The 14,584-nt window shown below is 49.2% G+C and overlaps 1 protein-coding gene across 2 annotated transcripts in view; it reads left to right on the forward strand.

The window, feature by feature from the left end:
• The window catches only part of arhgdig (Rho GDP dissociation inhibitor (GDI) gamma), a 101,106-nt gene that overhangs the window by 36,485 nt on the left and 50,037 nt on the right, over nt 1–14,584 (forward strand). The window lies entirely within an intron of this gene.

Below are 14,584 nucleotides of genomic sequence, written 5' to 3' on the forward strand. Positions count from 1 at the left end.
TTCCCACTCAGTAGCTAATTACTCACGTGAAACTTCTTCCGTGCCAGTCTCGCCTGACCATCAACCTCAGGTCGGGCAAAATCTAAGCAGCGCAGCAGTCCTTAAGGTCCAGTGTCACAGCCCAGAATGGGGGCAAGTGGGCGGGCAGGGCCTGTGAGGGGGTGGGTCAGATGGGCTTATGGGGGATCAGGTCTGCAAGGGGTGTGGGGTGTTTGGGTCGTGTCAGAGGGAATCCCATGGGGAGTTGGAAGGAGGTGGGGACTACAGTGGGGCATTAGTTGGGGGGGGGGGGGGTGTTGGGGAGAGTCCCATGGAGGGGGACAGTAATTGGGAGGTTGGAGGGAATCTCATGGGCTGGGTAGTTGAGGGGTGAGGTGTAGCCTGGGGTGTTGGGGTTTGGTGGGACTGTTTGGCGTCTGGGTCTTTACTTAGTTACCCAGAAGTTAGAAGAGGTTTTAATTCTGTTTACCTTTTCTGGGTAACTATTTGTGTAACACAGCCAGAACCATCGGACGTTTGCCATTTAAATTGTATTCGTGGGTGATTCCCAGCACAGGGTAATTGCCCAGAGGAATTTGCGCTTCTTGGGTAATTACTGTACAAACTCTTACCATTGGACGTCTGAGAAACATTCCCCAGTGCAATTTGGGATATCCCCAAATCTGACACTGACGAGCTTGGACAGCTTATGCTTTTCGCTTCAGTTGAAAATCTGTTGGCTTTATAACTTTTCTTCATTGAGCCGAAGATGACTCCATGTCGACTAAACTGTGGGGAAGGGAATGAGAGTCGGGGAGGGTCAACAAAACCAGTTTAAGGTTTGCAGTGTGGAGGATAGGGAAAAGAGATTAGGTGGTCATTTTAAGTAATAAAAGGAGGTAGCAAAATGCAGCCTTTCATCTTACCTCTCCCACATTGCCAGTGGTTGTGCTGGAGCAGTATGGGGGAGAATTTATATTGGTTTTCCTGATCAGCTTCCGTAACTTTGGTGGAAGACTCAGGGAAAAGCTTCATTTTCCCCATAGCTTTTGTCGGCAATCAGGGGAACTGCTGCAAACATTCACCCCATGAAGATATGCTGGCTAATACTAAACCCTGAGGGGGTCTTGTGGCACAATGGGTAGCGTCCCTGCTTTGGAGCCAGAAGCTCTGGCTAAGAGTCCCACCCCAGGCTAAAGAAGGTGCGTTCATAATGTGGCCAAACAGGTTGAATGTCAACAGCCTCCGAAAGTGAGGAATTCTCCAATTTCTCGGGGGCTAGTTTGACGCCAGAGTGGTTGGCGCCACTCCAGCCGGCGCCGAAGGGCTGGCGCGCGCAACGGCTGGCGTGATTTTGCACATGCGTGAACCAGACAGCCTATTTCCACGCATGCGCGGAGGAAAGAAGGCCCCCCACGGAACCAGCCTGCCCGCAGATCGGTAGGCCCCGATTGCGGGCCAGGCCACAATGGAGCCCCCTCCCGGGGTTGGATGCCCCTGCGCCCCTCCCAGAAACGCCCCTGCACACTTAACTGTCACGTCCCACCGTGCGTGAGGTGAGTAATTCACGCCGGCGGGACAGGCCAAAACTGGATGGCCTCTCGGCCCATCGGGGCCCGGAGAATCGCCGGGAGGGCCGCTGTCAATGGCCCCCGACTGGTGTGGCGGGAATCCCGCCAGTCTCTGAAAAACGGCCCCGGAGAATAGGGCAGCTGGAGTCGGGGCTTGATTTTCGCCTCCCCCCGGGAATTCTCCGACCCAGCAGGGGGGTCGGAGAATCCCGGCCATGCATTTTGTAGGCAGAATAAAATGAAATGAAATGAAAATCGCTTATTGTCACAAGTAGGCTTCAAATGAAGTTACTGTGAAAAGCCCCTAGTCGCCACATTCCGGTGCCTGTTTGGGGAGGCTGTTAAAGGTACTGAATATTATTTAATTGGAGAAAGACTGCAGAGAATCACAGCACAGAGGGATTTGGGGGTTCTCATGCATAAATCACAAAAAGCTAGCATGCAAGTTCAGCAGGTAATTGGGATGGCAAATGGAATGCTAGCCTTTATTTCAAAGGGAGTGGAATATGAAAATGGGGAAGCCTTGCTAAAACCAGACAAGGCATTAGTTAGACCATACCAGGAATAAAGTGAACAGTTTTGGTTCCGTTATCTGAGGAAAGATATACCAGCAGTGGAGGCAGTCCAGAGAAGGTTCACTACATTGATCCTGGGTATGGAGAGATTTTCTTATGAGGAGAGGTTGAGTAGACTGGACCTGTACCCATTGGAGTTTAGAAGAATGAGAGGTGACTTTATACAGACATAAAGGATTTTCAGGGGGCTTGACAGGGTAGATGCTGAGAGGATGTTTCCTCGTGTGTGAGAGTCTAGGAGCAGTGGGCATAATCAAAGAGTAAGGGGTCACCCATTTAAGGCAGAAATAAGGAGGATTTCTTCTCTCAGAGGTAGTAAATCAGAGGAATTCTTTACTGCACAGAGCTGAAGAGGCTGGATCGTTAAATATGTTGGAGGCTGAGATAGACAGATTATTAATCAGTAAGGGAATCAAGGGTTACAGGGATAAGGTGGGAAAGTGGAGTTGAGGATTATATCAAATCAGCCATTATCTCATTGAATGGTGGAGCAGACTCAATGGGCTGAGTGGCTTACTTCTGCTCCTACGTCTTATGGTTTGAAAGTTCATAGCTTTGCAGTTAATTGATGATTGTCAAGATGTAAACAAGACTGGAGGCACTACACAGACACCTGCAGCGTTGGCACACAAATACTGATTAGAAGCAATTTTCATGAAGCAGTACACCTGACCTTCACTTCCATTGAAAGTGTGCAGTGTGCTGGTTGGCACAAGGCAGTGAGTTCCAGTGTGGCTCAGGGCCTAAGGCAAAGGGCACACATCTCTCAGATATGGTGCTGGAGATCCTGCTGGAGAAGGCCCAAAGATGTCCTGTATCCATGAGGAGGAAGGAATCCATCTTCTTGTCCCTCCTGTCCTTCTCTCGTCAGCCGCTGGTGCTTCTCTGCTTTCTTCATGCCCACCTCTTGACCAAGTCAGACCATTAGGAAGAAGCCCATGATCAAACATTCCTTTTCTCATGGAGATTCTTATAAGGCAGAGTAGCAGAGGACTTAAATTTTTTTAATTTAAAAAAATATATTTTATTCAAAATTCTGTGGCCAAACATAACAGTACATAGTTTTTCTTTTGAACAACAACAAAGCAATATAAATAACCGTGGCCAATTTTAAACAAATAAATAAATAATATATAAACAGAAACATCAACAAAACTGAACAGAGAACAGAGAAGAGTACAGCACAGAACAGGCCCTTCGGCCCTCGATGTTGTGCCGAGCTTTGTCCGAAACCAAGATCAAGCTATCCCACTCCCTGTCATTCTGGTGTGCTCCATGTGCCTATCCAATAACCGCTTGAAAGTTCCTGACGTGTCCGACTCCACTATCACAGCAGGCAGTACATTCCACACCCTAACCACTCTGAACGGATCTGAAAATAAAATATTTTCTAGCGAGTTAATAGAGAATATTCTCAAACCAGTCAATGGATGCCGGAAACCAATTCCTTGAATTTAGAAAAAAAAAAGTATCTTCAAGTAGAAGTATATAAAAACATAATAATATTCTTTGCTTCAATTCCCCTCCCCCCCACGATATTTCCTGCCCATTGAATTGTGAAAACGGGGATTGAAGAGTGGGATACAATTCCAAGATGTCCGTTGGTAGCATGAAGAAGGAAGATCCTCTTTCTAAAAATAGAGGCGTGGCTGTCCTTAAATCTTTCAAAGTGGAATATTTCCTACCCAATAACCAAAATTTAATAGGACTATACTCAACAAAAGACCACATGAGTGGCAACTGCCTTGTCAAAAATAGTTACTCTTCAAAGATACAATCCAACAATCCAATATACATTACCTATAACAAGTGTCTATACATATACAATGACATCCCTGAGAGTTCGTCCGGTTCCTCCCCCCCCCTCCCCCCCCCCCCCCCCCCCCGCGCGCGCGCGCGCCCCCCCCCCCCCCCCCCCCCCCCCCGCGTTGCTGCTGTTGTCTTCTTCTTTTCCATTCCCTCTATCTTTCTGTGAGGTAGTCGACGAACGGTTGCCACCGCCTGGTGAACCCTTGAGCCGAACCCCTTAATACGAACTTGATCCGTTCTAACTTTATAAATCCTGCCATGTCGTTTATCCAGGTCTCCACGCCCGGGGGTTTGGCTTCCTTCCACATGAGCAATATCCTGCGCCGGGCTACTAGGGACGCAAAGGCCAAAACATCAGCCTCTCTCGCCTCCTGCACTCCCGGCTCTTCTGCAACCTCGAATGTAGCCAACCTCCAGCTTGGTTCGACCCGGACCCCCACCACCTTCGAAAGCACCTTTGCCACCCCCACCCAGAACCCCTGTAGTGCCGGGCATGACCAGAACATATGGGTGTGATTCGCTGGGCTTCTCGAGCATCTCCCACACCTATCCTCTACCCCGCAAAAATTTACTGAGCCGTGCTCCAGTCATATGCGCCCTGTGTAGAACCTTGAATTGTATCAGGCTTAGCCTGGCACACGAGGACGATGAGTTTACCCTACGTAGGGCGTCAGCCCACAGCCCCTCCTCAATCTCCTCCCCCAGCTCTTCTTCCCATTTCCCTTTCAGTTCATCTACCATGATCTCCCCCTCGTCCCTCATTTCCCTATATATGTCCGACACCTTACCATCCCCCACCCATGTCTCTGAGATCACTCTATACTGCACCCCCTGCGTCAGGAGCTGCGGGAATTCCCTCACCTGTTGCCTTGCGAAAGCCATCAGTTGCATATACCGAAATGCATTCCCTTGGGGCAACCCATATTTTTCCGTCAGCGCACCCAGACTCGCAAACGTCCCATCTACGAACAGATCTCTCAATTGTACTACCCCAGCTCTTTGCCATGCTCCAAATCCCCCATCCATTCTCCCCGGAACAAACCTATGGTTATTTCTTATCGGGGACCGCTCCGAGGCTCCCGTCTTTCCCCTATGCCGTCTCCACTGCCCCCAAATTTTCAATGTAGCCACCACCACCAGGCTTGTGGTGTATTTCTTCGGTGAGAACGGCAACGGCACCATCACCATTGCTTGTAGGCTAGTCCCCCTGCAGGATACCCTCTCCAATCTCTTCCACGCCTCTCCCTCCCCTTCTCCCATCCACTTACACACCATTGAAACATTGGCGGCCCAGTAATAGTCGTTTAGGCTCGGTAGTGCCAGCCCCCCCCTGTCCCTACTACGCTGCAAAAATCCCCTCCTCACTCTCGGGGTCTTCCCGGCCCACACAAAACTCATAATACTCTTCTCGATTCTCTTGAAAAAAGCCTTCGTGACCACCACCGGGAGGCACTGAAACACAAAAAGGAATCTCGGGAGGACCACCATTTTAACCGCCTGCACCCTACCTGCCAGTGACAGGGACACCGTGTCCCATCTCTTAAAGTCCTCCTCCATCTGTTCCACCAACCGCGTTAAATTAAGCCTGTGTAATGTACCCCAATTCTTGGCTATCTGGATCCCCAAGTACCGGAAGTCCCTTGTTACCTTCCTCAACGGTAAATCCTCTATTTCCCTGCTCTGCTCCCCTGGATGCACCACGAACAACTCACTTTTCCCCATGTTCAATTTATACCCTGAAAAATCCCCAAACTCCCCAAGTATCCGCATTATCTCTGGCATCCCCTCCGCCGGGCTCGCCACATACAACAACAAATCATCCACATACAAAGATACCCGGTGTTCTTCTCCTCCCCTGAGTACTCCCCTCCACTTCCTGGAACCCCTCAATGCTATGGCCAGGGGCTCGATCGCCAATGCAAACAATAACGGGGACAGAGGACATCCCTGCCTTGTCCCTCTATGGAGCCGAAAATAATCAGACCCCCGTCCATTCGTGACCACGCTCGCCATCGGAGCCCTATACAGCAACTGTACCCATCTGATATACCCATCGCCAAAGCCACATCTCCTCAGCACCTCCCACAAATAATCCCACTCCACTCTATCAAATGCTTTCTCAGCATCCATTGCCACCACTATCTCCGCTTCCCCCTCTGGCGGGGGCATCATCGTTACCCCTAGCAGCCTCCGTATATTTGTGTTCAGCTGTCTCCCCTTCACAAACCCAGTTTGGTCCTCATGAACCACCCCCGGGACACAATCCTCTATCCTCGTTGCCATTACCTTGGCCAGAATCTTAGCATCCACATTCAGGAGGGAAATGGGCCAATAGGACCCGCATTGCAGTGGGTCTTTTTCCTTCTTTAGGAGGAGCGATATGGTTGCCTCTGACATAGTCGGGGGCAGCTGCCGCCTTTCCCTAGCCTCATTAAAGGTTCTCATCAGTAGCGGGGCCAACAAGTCCATATATTTCCTATAGAATTCCACTGGGAATCCGTCTGGTCCCGGGGCCTTCCCCGCCTGCATGCTTCCAATCCCTTTCACTACTTCCTCCGTCTCAATCTGTGCTCCCAGTCCCACCCTCTCCTGCTCCTCCACCTTAGGAAATTCCAGCTGATCCAGAAAGCACATCATTCTCTCCTTCCCTTCCGGGGGCTGAGCTTCATATAATCTTTCATGAAATGCCTTGAACACTCCATTCACTCTCTCCGCTCTCCGCTCCATCTCTCCCTCCTCATCTCTCACCCCCCCCTATCTCCCTCGCTGCTCCCCTTTTCCTCAGTTGGTGGGCCAGCAACCTGCTCGCCTTCTCCCATATTCGTACTGTACACCCTGTGCCTTCCTCCATTGTGCCTCTGCATTACCCGTAGTCAACAAGTCAAATTCTACATGTAGCCTTTGCCTTTCCCTGTACAGTCCCTCATCCGGTGCCTCCGCATATTGTCTGTCCACCCTCAAAAGTTCTTTCAACAACCGCTCCCTTTCCCTACCCTCCTGCTTTCCTTTATGTGCCCTGATAGATATCAGCTCCCCTCTAACCACAGCCTTCAACGCCTCCCAGACCACTCCCACCTGAACCTCCCCATTGTCATTAAGTTCCAAGTACCTTTCAATACACCCCCTCAATCCTTAAACACCCCCCCTCATCTGCCAATAATCCCATGTCCATGCTCCAGGGTGGGTGCTGTTCTTTTTCCTCCCCTATCTCCAGGTCCACCCAATGTGGAGCGTGGTCCGAAATAGCTATAGCCGTGTACTCCGTCCCCGTCACCTTCGGGATCAGTGCCCTTCCCAAAACAAAAAAGTCTATCCGTGAATAGACTTTGTGGACATAGGAGAAAAACGAAAACTCCTTACTCCTAGGTCTACCAAATCTCCAGGGGTCTACTCCTCCCACCTGCTCCATAAAGTCCTTGAGCACCCTAGGTGCAGCCGGCCTCCTTCCGGTCCTGGACCTCGATCTGTCCAGCCCTGGGACCAGCACCATATTAAAATCTCCACCCATTACCAACTTTCCCGCCTCTAGGTCCGGGATGCGTCCCAACATACACCTCATAAAATTGGCATCATCCCAGTTCGGGGCATATACGTTCACTAAAACCACCGCCTCCCCTTGCAATCTGCCACTCACCATCACGTATCTGCCCCCACTATCCGCCACTATGGTCTTTGCCTCAAACATTACCCGCTTCCCCACTAATATAGCCACCCCCCTGTTTTTTGCGTCTAGCCCCGAATGAAACACCTGCCCCACCCATCCTTTGCGAAGTCTGACCTGGTCTATCAGTTTCAGATGCGTCTCCTGCAGCATAACCACATCTGCCTTAAGTTTTTTGAGGTGTGCGAGTACCCGTGCCCTCTTAATCGGCCCATTCAGCCCTCTCACATTCCGCGTGATCAGCCGGGTTGAGGGGCTCTTTACCCCCTCCCCTTGTCGACTAGCCATCTCCTTTTTCAATCCAGCTCCTCTCCCGGTTCCCACGTAGCCGTATCTCCCCCCAACGGCGCCCTCCCGCCCTGACCACCCCACCCCATACCAGCTCCCCCTTCTCCCCAGCAGCAACAACCCAGTTAACACCCCCCCCCCCGCTAGATCCCTTTCTAGCGTAATTGCACCCCCCATGTTGCTCCCAGAAGTCAGCAAACTCTGGCCGACCTCGGCTTCCCCCCGTGACCTCGGCCCCCACTGTGCGAGGCTCCCTCCTTCCTGCTTCCCTGTTCCCGCCATGATTACCATAGTGCGGGAACAAAGCCCACGCTACCCATTTGGCCCCGCCCCCAATGGCCGGCGCCCCCAGCTCCCCATCCTCCCTCCCCCCCTCCCCCACGACATGGGGAAGAGAGAAAAGTTACAGGGTCGCAGGATTAACAACTTCGGAAATCATCTCTTCCCCCATTTCCCCCCCCCTTCACCCCACGTAATCACCCCACCACTTTATCCCAAACGTTCTTTTTCTAGCCCGCTTGTTCCAGTTTCTCCTCGACAATAAATGTCCACGCCTCTTCTGCCGTTTCAAAGTAGTGGTGTTTCCCTTGATGTGTGACCCACAGTCTTGCCGTCTGCAGCATTCCAAATTTAACCTTCCTTTTGTGCAGCACCGCCTTGGCCCGATTAAAGCTTGCCCTCCTTCTCGCCACCTCCGCACTCCAATCTTGATATACGCGGATCACCGCGTTCTCCCACCTACTGCTCCGGGTTTTCTTTGCCCATCTGAGGACCATCTCTCTGTCCTTATATCGGAGAAATCTCACCACTATGGCTCGAGGAATTTCTCCAGCCCTCGGTCTTCGCGCCATAACTCGATAAGCTCCCTCCACCTCCAACGGGCCCGTCGGGGCCTCCGATCCCATTAACGAGTGAAGCATCGTGCTCACATATGCCCCGACGTCCGCCCCTTCTGCGCCTTCGGGAAGACCAAGAATCCTTAAATTCTTCCTCCTCGCATTATTCTCCAGCACCTCCAGCCTTTCCACACACCTTTTGTGCTGTGCCTCGTGCATCTCTGTATTCACCACCAGGCCCTGTATTTCGTCCTTATTCTCAGCAGCCTTTGCCTTCATGACCTGAAGCTCCTGCTCCTGGGTCTTTTGCTCCTCCTTTTGCCCTTCAATCGACTGTAATATCGGGGCCAACAGCTCCTTCTTCATCTCCTTTTTAAGTTCTTCCACGCAGCGCCGCAGGAACTCTTGTTGGTCAGGGCCCCATATTAAACTGCCACCTTCCGACGCCATCTTTCTTTGTGCTTGCCTTCCTGGCCGCTGCTCTAGAGGATCCACCGCAATCTGGCCACTTTCCTCTCCTTTTTCCATCCGTGTCCAGGGGGGATTCCCTTCTGGTTTACCGCACAGTGTTTTTAGCCGTTAAAATTGCCGTTGGGGCTCCTATCAAGAGCCCAAAAGTCCATTCCACCCGGAGCTGCCGAAACGTGCGACTTAGCTGGTCATCGCCGCACCCGGAAGTCCGGACTTACATTTTTTAAGTGAAGTTCTCAGAGAATTTTCTGAATAAATATTGATAAAGTGTCGGTGAAGTTTTGACAATGTGTCCCAGAAAGTTTCTTGATGGGCAGGAGTTTCTGCAACCCCCCCCCCCCCCCCCCCCCCCCCCCGCACAGTGGCGGAGGAGGGTTGCCATTGGCCAATGGCGGGATATTCTAGTCCTGCTGCTGTCAAAGGGCACCCTCGCCACCGTGAAATGCGCAGCTGGTGGCGGGAATGGCTGGAAAATTCCAGCCGATGTGTTTGAAGTCTTTTTCAAAGCTCCAGCAGCAAGTAAACAGTTTGTGTGAGTATAACTTGAAGTAATGTTTGGACCCCTCATCAATGACTTGTTTACTCCTATTCATCCAGCTGCTGTTAGGAGAAGGTTGAGCACTAGCCCCCAGGATTACACTAAAGGTGAGTTAAACTGGAATTTCAGCTCAAAAGACTCGCATCTTGATCCATGCCCAAAGGAGTCAGCAAACGTTAGGCCTCAGTTTTCAGATTTAGTTTTAATATAAAATGCCTAAAAGAAAGGTAGCCCCAAACAATCTGAACACTGCCTTTGCATGGTATGTTAAATTATTATGCAATGTCTGATTGAATCTCATTGCAAGTGACGCGATGTGTAATACCAAGCTCAATTGTGACTGTCTGCTTGTCCTGATACCTTGCTCTGCCTCCTTTGTTTTCTGCTTGTTTAGACTGAGGTACTTACGGTGTGAATCAATATCAAATCGAAAACTGTGGTTTTCCTTTTGCATGTCTACTTGCAAGTTATTGATACTTAGTTCATGCAAACCCAAGGATAAAGGGTTGGGAGAATTGGATCAGAGATTCTATGCAATTAGGAGTGGACTCCAACAATACCAGCCATAATATTAATCCCACTCACCACCTGAATATGTGTGGCTATTATTAGTTTTAATGGATCGAATTTAATGTGGGTGACGGGAGTTTAGGGCAAGAGGCTGGAGTCATTTCTCTCGGAGAGACCCAACACAAATACCAGTTAACCAGCCACTTATCTTTTTTCTAATAATTTAGAGTACCCAACTATTTTTTTTCTAATTAAGGGGCAATTTAGCGTGGCCAATCCACCTACCATGCACATCTTTTGGTTGTAGGGGCGAAACCCACGCAAACACGGAATCAGCCACTTACCACTTACCCGGATAGTGTTGGGCCACCCACTTAATTAAACCCTGAGCAGATGGATATCCTGCCCCCTCTGAACTGCGAGACTATCAGGGGATGGCAGTTCTCCTGTACTGCCTCCACTGAGAGCAGTGTCCAGTATTACATTCAAACCAGGAGGGGGGGGATCAGCCATGGATCCTAGATTGAGGCGGGGATGTGGGTTGCAGGGAGGGGGGTGGTTGGTGAGGGGCTGGGGAACAAGATCAGAAGCAAAGGCAGGAGGGTGTCCTTCAGTGGGTATCTTCCTTCACTCTCATCCCAGCGTTGCTCTATCAGGCACAGAGTGCCTGTGCATGAGAGCCCCCCCAGGTAGGCTGCTGGTAAACCCAATAGGGCTTGCTGGGTGACCTCCTTGGATGGATATCAACGGCAGCGTGATGAGGCCCTTATGATTACTTGAGGGCTTTAGTTGGTTCCTGGGTTGGAAGGCAGCTTTCCAAGGGTGGGTGGGGGGTGGGGGTGGGGGGTGGGGGGGTGGGGGGTGGGGGGGGGTGGGGGTGGGGGTGGGGGGGGTGGAAGGCACAGCGTGTCAGGAAGATGGTGGGGTCCTGGCCCCACGCAATCAAATATACCCCTCCCCCATCTCCAAAATCACATCCAGAGGGCCGTTAAATTCTACCCAATGATCAAGTGTTGCTTGTCACTAGTACAGTAATTTGAGGCCTCTATGTTATTTGTCATGGTTGTTTGTCAGAAACATTCCAGATAGAACAGTTCCCAGTGACGGAAGCTGAAGTCTAATTCTTAAACTGATTGGGGGCCTGTATACGAGGGAAGCCATTGAGAAATATCCAATAATAAATATATAAGTTTAAGCTGACATCGCTTGTGAAGAATGGAATAATGACTATGCAGTTTGCTGATCACAGTATGAAACTGAGCAATCAAGTCATATCACAGCTGGGGGGATACGGATGGAGAAAAATAATTTTGTAAACTTGCTGTGAACGTTGTGGTATCCCCAGTCATTGTGCCGAATTTAGTGAATCATTCATCCTATTTAGAACATTAGTGCTATAGATTGTCCGGATATGAAAATGTAATTTGAGATTAAATGATCTGACACTGATTTCTCCTTTAAGGATCCTTTGAACACATCAATGTTAAGATTTTAATTAGACCCATTGTCAACATTCCGTTGAATGTTACGTATACTGTCTTTTTGGCTCTTTTAACAAACAGAATAAAATTAACTCATAAGTTCAGTTCCATTGTCCAATTATCATGCAATTTATTGGTGTTTCTTTTAATGTTTTGGAAGGCTACCCACGAATGTGTGTGTAACTTCTCAGTAAGATCACCAGTCAGCAGTGCTGCCTGTCACACTACGTGCAAATGTGGATATGCCAAATATTCCTCTGTTACTTACCCAGCCCAAACTCCCAGACAACTATTACTACTTAAGTGGCAAGATAAGATTTCCAGTAGTATCACTGCAATGGAGACAGCAATAGTGGAGATCATTTCTGTTTCCTGACTCAAGCACCCAAAAACTTTGCATTCATGTCGATCTTAGCTGGCTGGCTGGTTCTTCCATTTGTTCAGTTCCTGAAGGCTTCTCCGAACGGGTTTTGTGACTTGCAGAAAATATTTCTGGATTGAAGAAATGGAATTTCCAATGGGAATACTTTCTATTCCTGTGCTCTGAAGAGCATTTGGAAGAGTGTAACTTGGAGGCATAAAATAAGGTGTCAAAAAGAACATAACTGTTTGAATTCCTTTACAACATCTCAAACACAGGATTTACAGGTTGAGAGTCCAAAGAACAAAAGAACAAAGAAAAATTACAGCACAGGAACAGGCCCTTTGGCCCTCCAAGCCTGTGCCGATCCAGATCCTCTATCAAAAACTGTTGCCTATTTTCTAAGCACCTGTATCCCTCTGCTCCCTGCCCATACCTGTCTAGATACATTTTAAATGATGCGATCGTGCCCGCTTCTACCACCTTCGCCGGCAATGCGTTCCAGGCACCCACCACCCTCTGTGTAAAGAACTTTCCACGTATATCTCCCTGAAACTTTTCCCCTCTCACCTTGAACTCATGACCCCTAGTAATTGAGTCCCCCACTCTGGGAAAAAGCTTCTTGCTATCCACCCTGTCTATACCTCTCATGATTTTGTAGACGTCAATGAGGTCCCCCCTCAACCTCCGTCTTTCTAATGAAAATAATCCTAACCTACACAACTTCTCTTCATAGCTAGCGCCCTCCATACCAGGCAACATCCTGGTGAACCTCCTCTGCACTCACTTCAAAGCATCCACATCCTTTTGGTAATGTGGCGACCAGAACTGTACGCAATATTCCAAATGTGGCTGAACCAAAGTCTCATACAACTATAATCATGACCTGCCAACTCTTGTACTCAATACCCCTTCCGATGAAGGAAAGCATGCCGTATGCCTTCTTGACCACTCTATCGACCTGCGCAGCCACCTTCAGGGTACAATGGACCTGAACACCCAGATCTCTCTGTACATCAATTTTCCCCAGGGCTTTTTCATTTACTGTATAGTTCGCTCTTGAATTGGATCTTCCAAAATGCATCACCTCGCATTTGCCCGGATTGAACTCCATCTGCCATTTCTCCGCCCAACTCTCCAATCTATCTATATTCTGCTGTATTCTCTGACAGTCCCCTTCACTATCTGCTACTCCACCAATCTTAGTGTCATCTGCAAACTTGCTAATCAGACCACCTATACCTTCCTCCAGATCATTTATGTATATCACAAACAACAGTGGTCCCAGCACGGATCCCTGTGGAACACAACTGGTCACAATTCTCCATTTTGAAAAACACCCTTCCACTACTACTCTCTGTCTCCTGTGGCCCAGCCAGTTCTTTACCCATCTAGCTAGGAGACCCTGGACCCCATGAGACTTCACTTTCTCCATCAGCCTACCATGGGGAACCTTATCAAACGCCTTACTGAAGTCCATGTGTATGACATTTACAGCCCTTCCCTCATCAATCAACTTTGTCACTTCCTCAAAGAATTCTATTAAGTTGGTAAGACACGACCTTCCCTGCACAAAACCATGTTGCCTGTCATTGATAAGCCCATTTTCTTCCAAATGGGAATAGATCCTATCCCTCAGTATCTTCTGCAGCAGCTTCCCTACCACTGACGTCAGGCTCACTGGTCTATAATTACTTGGATTATCCCTGCTACCCTTCTTAAACAAGGGGACAACATTAGCAATTCTCCAGTCCTCTGGTACCTCACCCGTGTTCAGGGATGCTGCAAAGATATCTGTTAAGGCCCCAGCTATTTCCTCTCTCACTTTCCTCAGTAACCTGGGATAGATCCCATCCAGACCTGGGGACTTATCCACCCTAATACCTTTTAGAATACCCAACACATCCTCCCTCCTTATGCCGACTTGACCTAGAGTAATCAAACATCTATCCCTAACCTCAATATCCATCATGTCCCTCTCCTTGGTGAATACCGATGCAAAGTACTCGTTAAGAATCTCACCCATTTTCTCTGACTCCACGCATAACTTTCCTCCTTTGTTCTTGAGTGGGCCAACCCTTTCTCTAGTTACACGCTTGCTCCTTATATATGAATAAAAGGCTTTGGGATTTTCCTTCACCCTGTTTGCTAAAGATATTTCATGACCCCTTTTAGCCCTCTTGATTCCTCGTTTCAGTATGGTCCTACATTCCCGATATTCTTCCAAAGCTTCGTCAGTCTTCAGTCGCCTAGACCTTACGTATGCTTCCTTTTTCCTCTTAGCTAGTCTCATAATTTCACCTGTCATCCATGGTTCCCTAATCTTGCCATTTCTATCCCTCATTTTCACAGGGACATGTCTGTCCTGCACTCTAATCAACCTCTCTTTAAAAGCCTCCCACATATTAAATGTGGATTTACCTTCAAACAGCTGCTCCCAATGCACATTCCCCAGCTCCTGCCGAATTTTGGTATAGTTGGCCTTCCCCCAATTTAGCACTCTT

The sequence above is a fragment of the Scyliorhinus torazame genome, chromosome 17, assembly GCF_047496885.1.
Source record: "Scyliorhinus torazame isolate Kashiwa2021f chromosome 17, sScyTor2.1, whole genome shotgun sequence".
NCBI classification, from domain to species: Eukaryota; Metazoa; Chordata; class Chondrichthyes; order Carcharhiniformes; family Scyliorhinidae; genus Scyliorhinus; species Scyliorhinus torazame.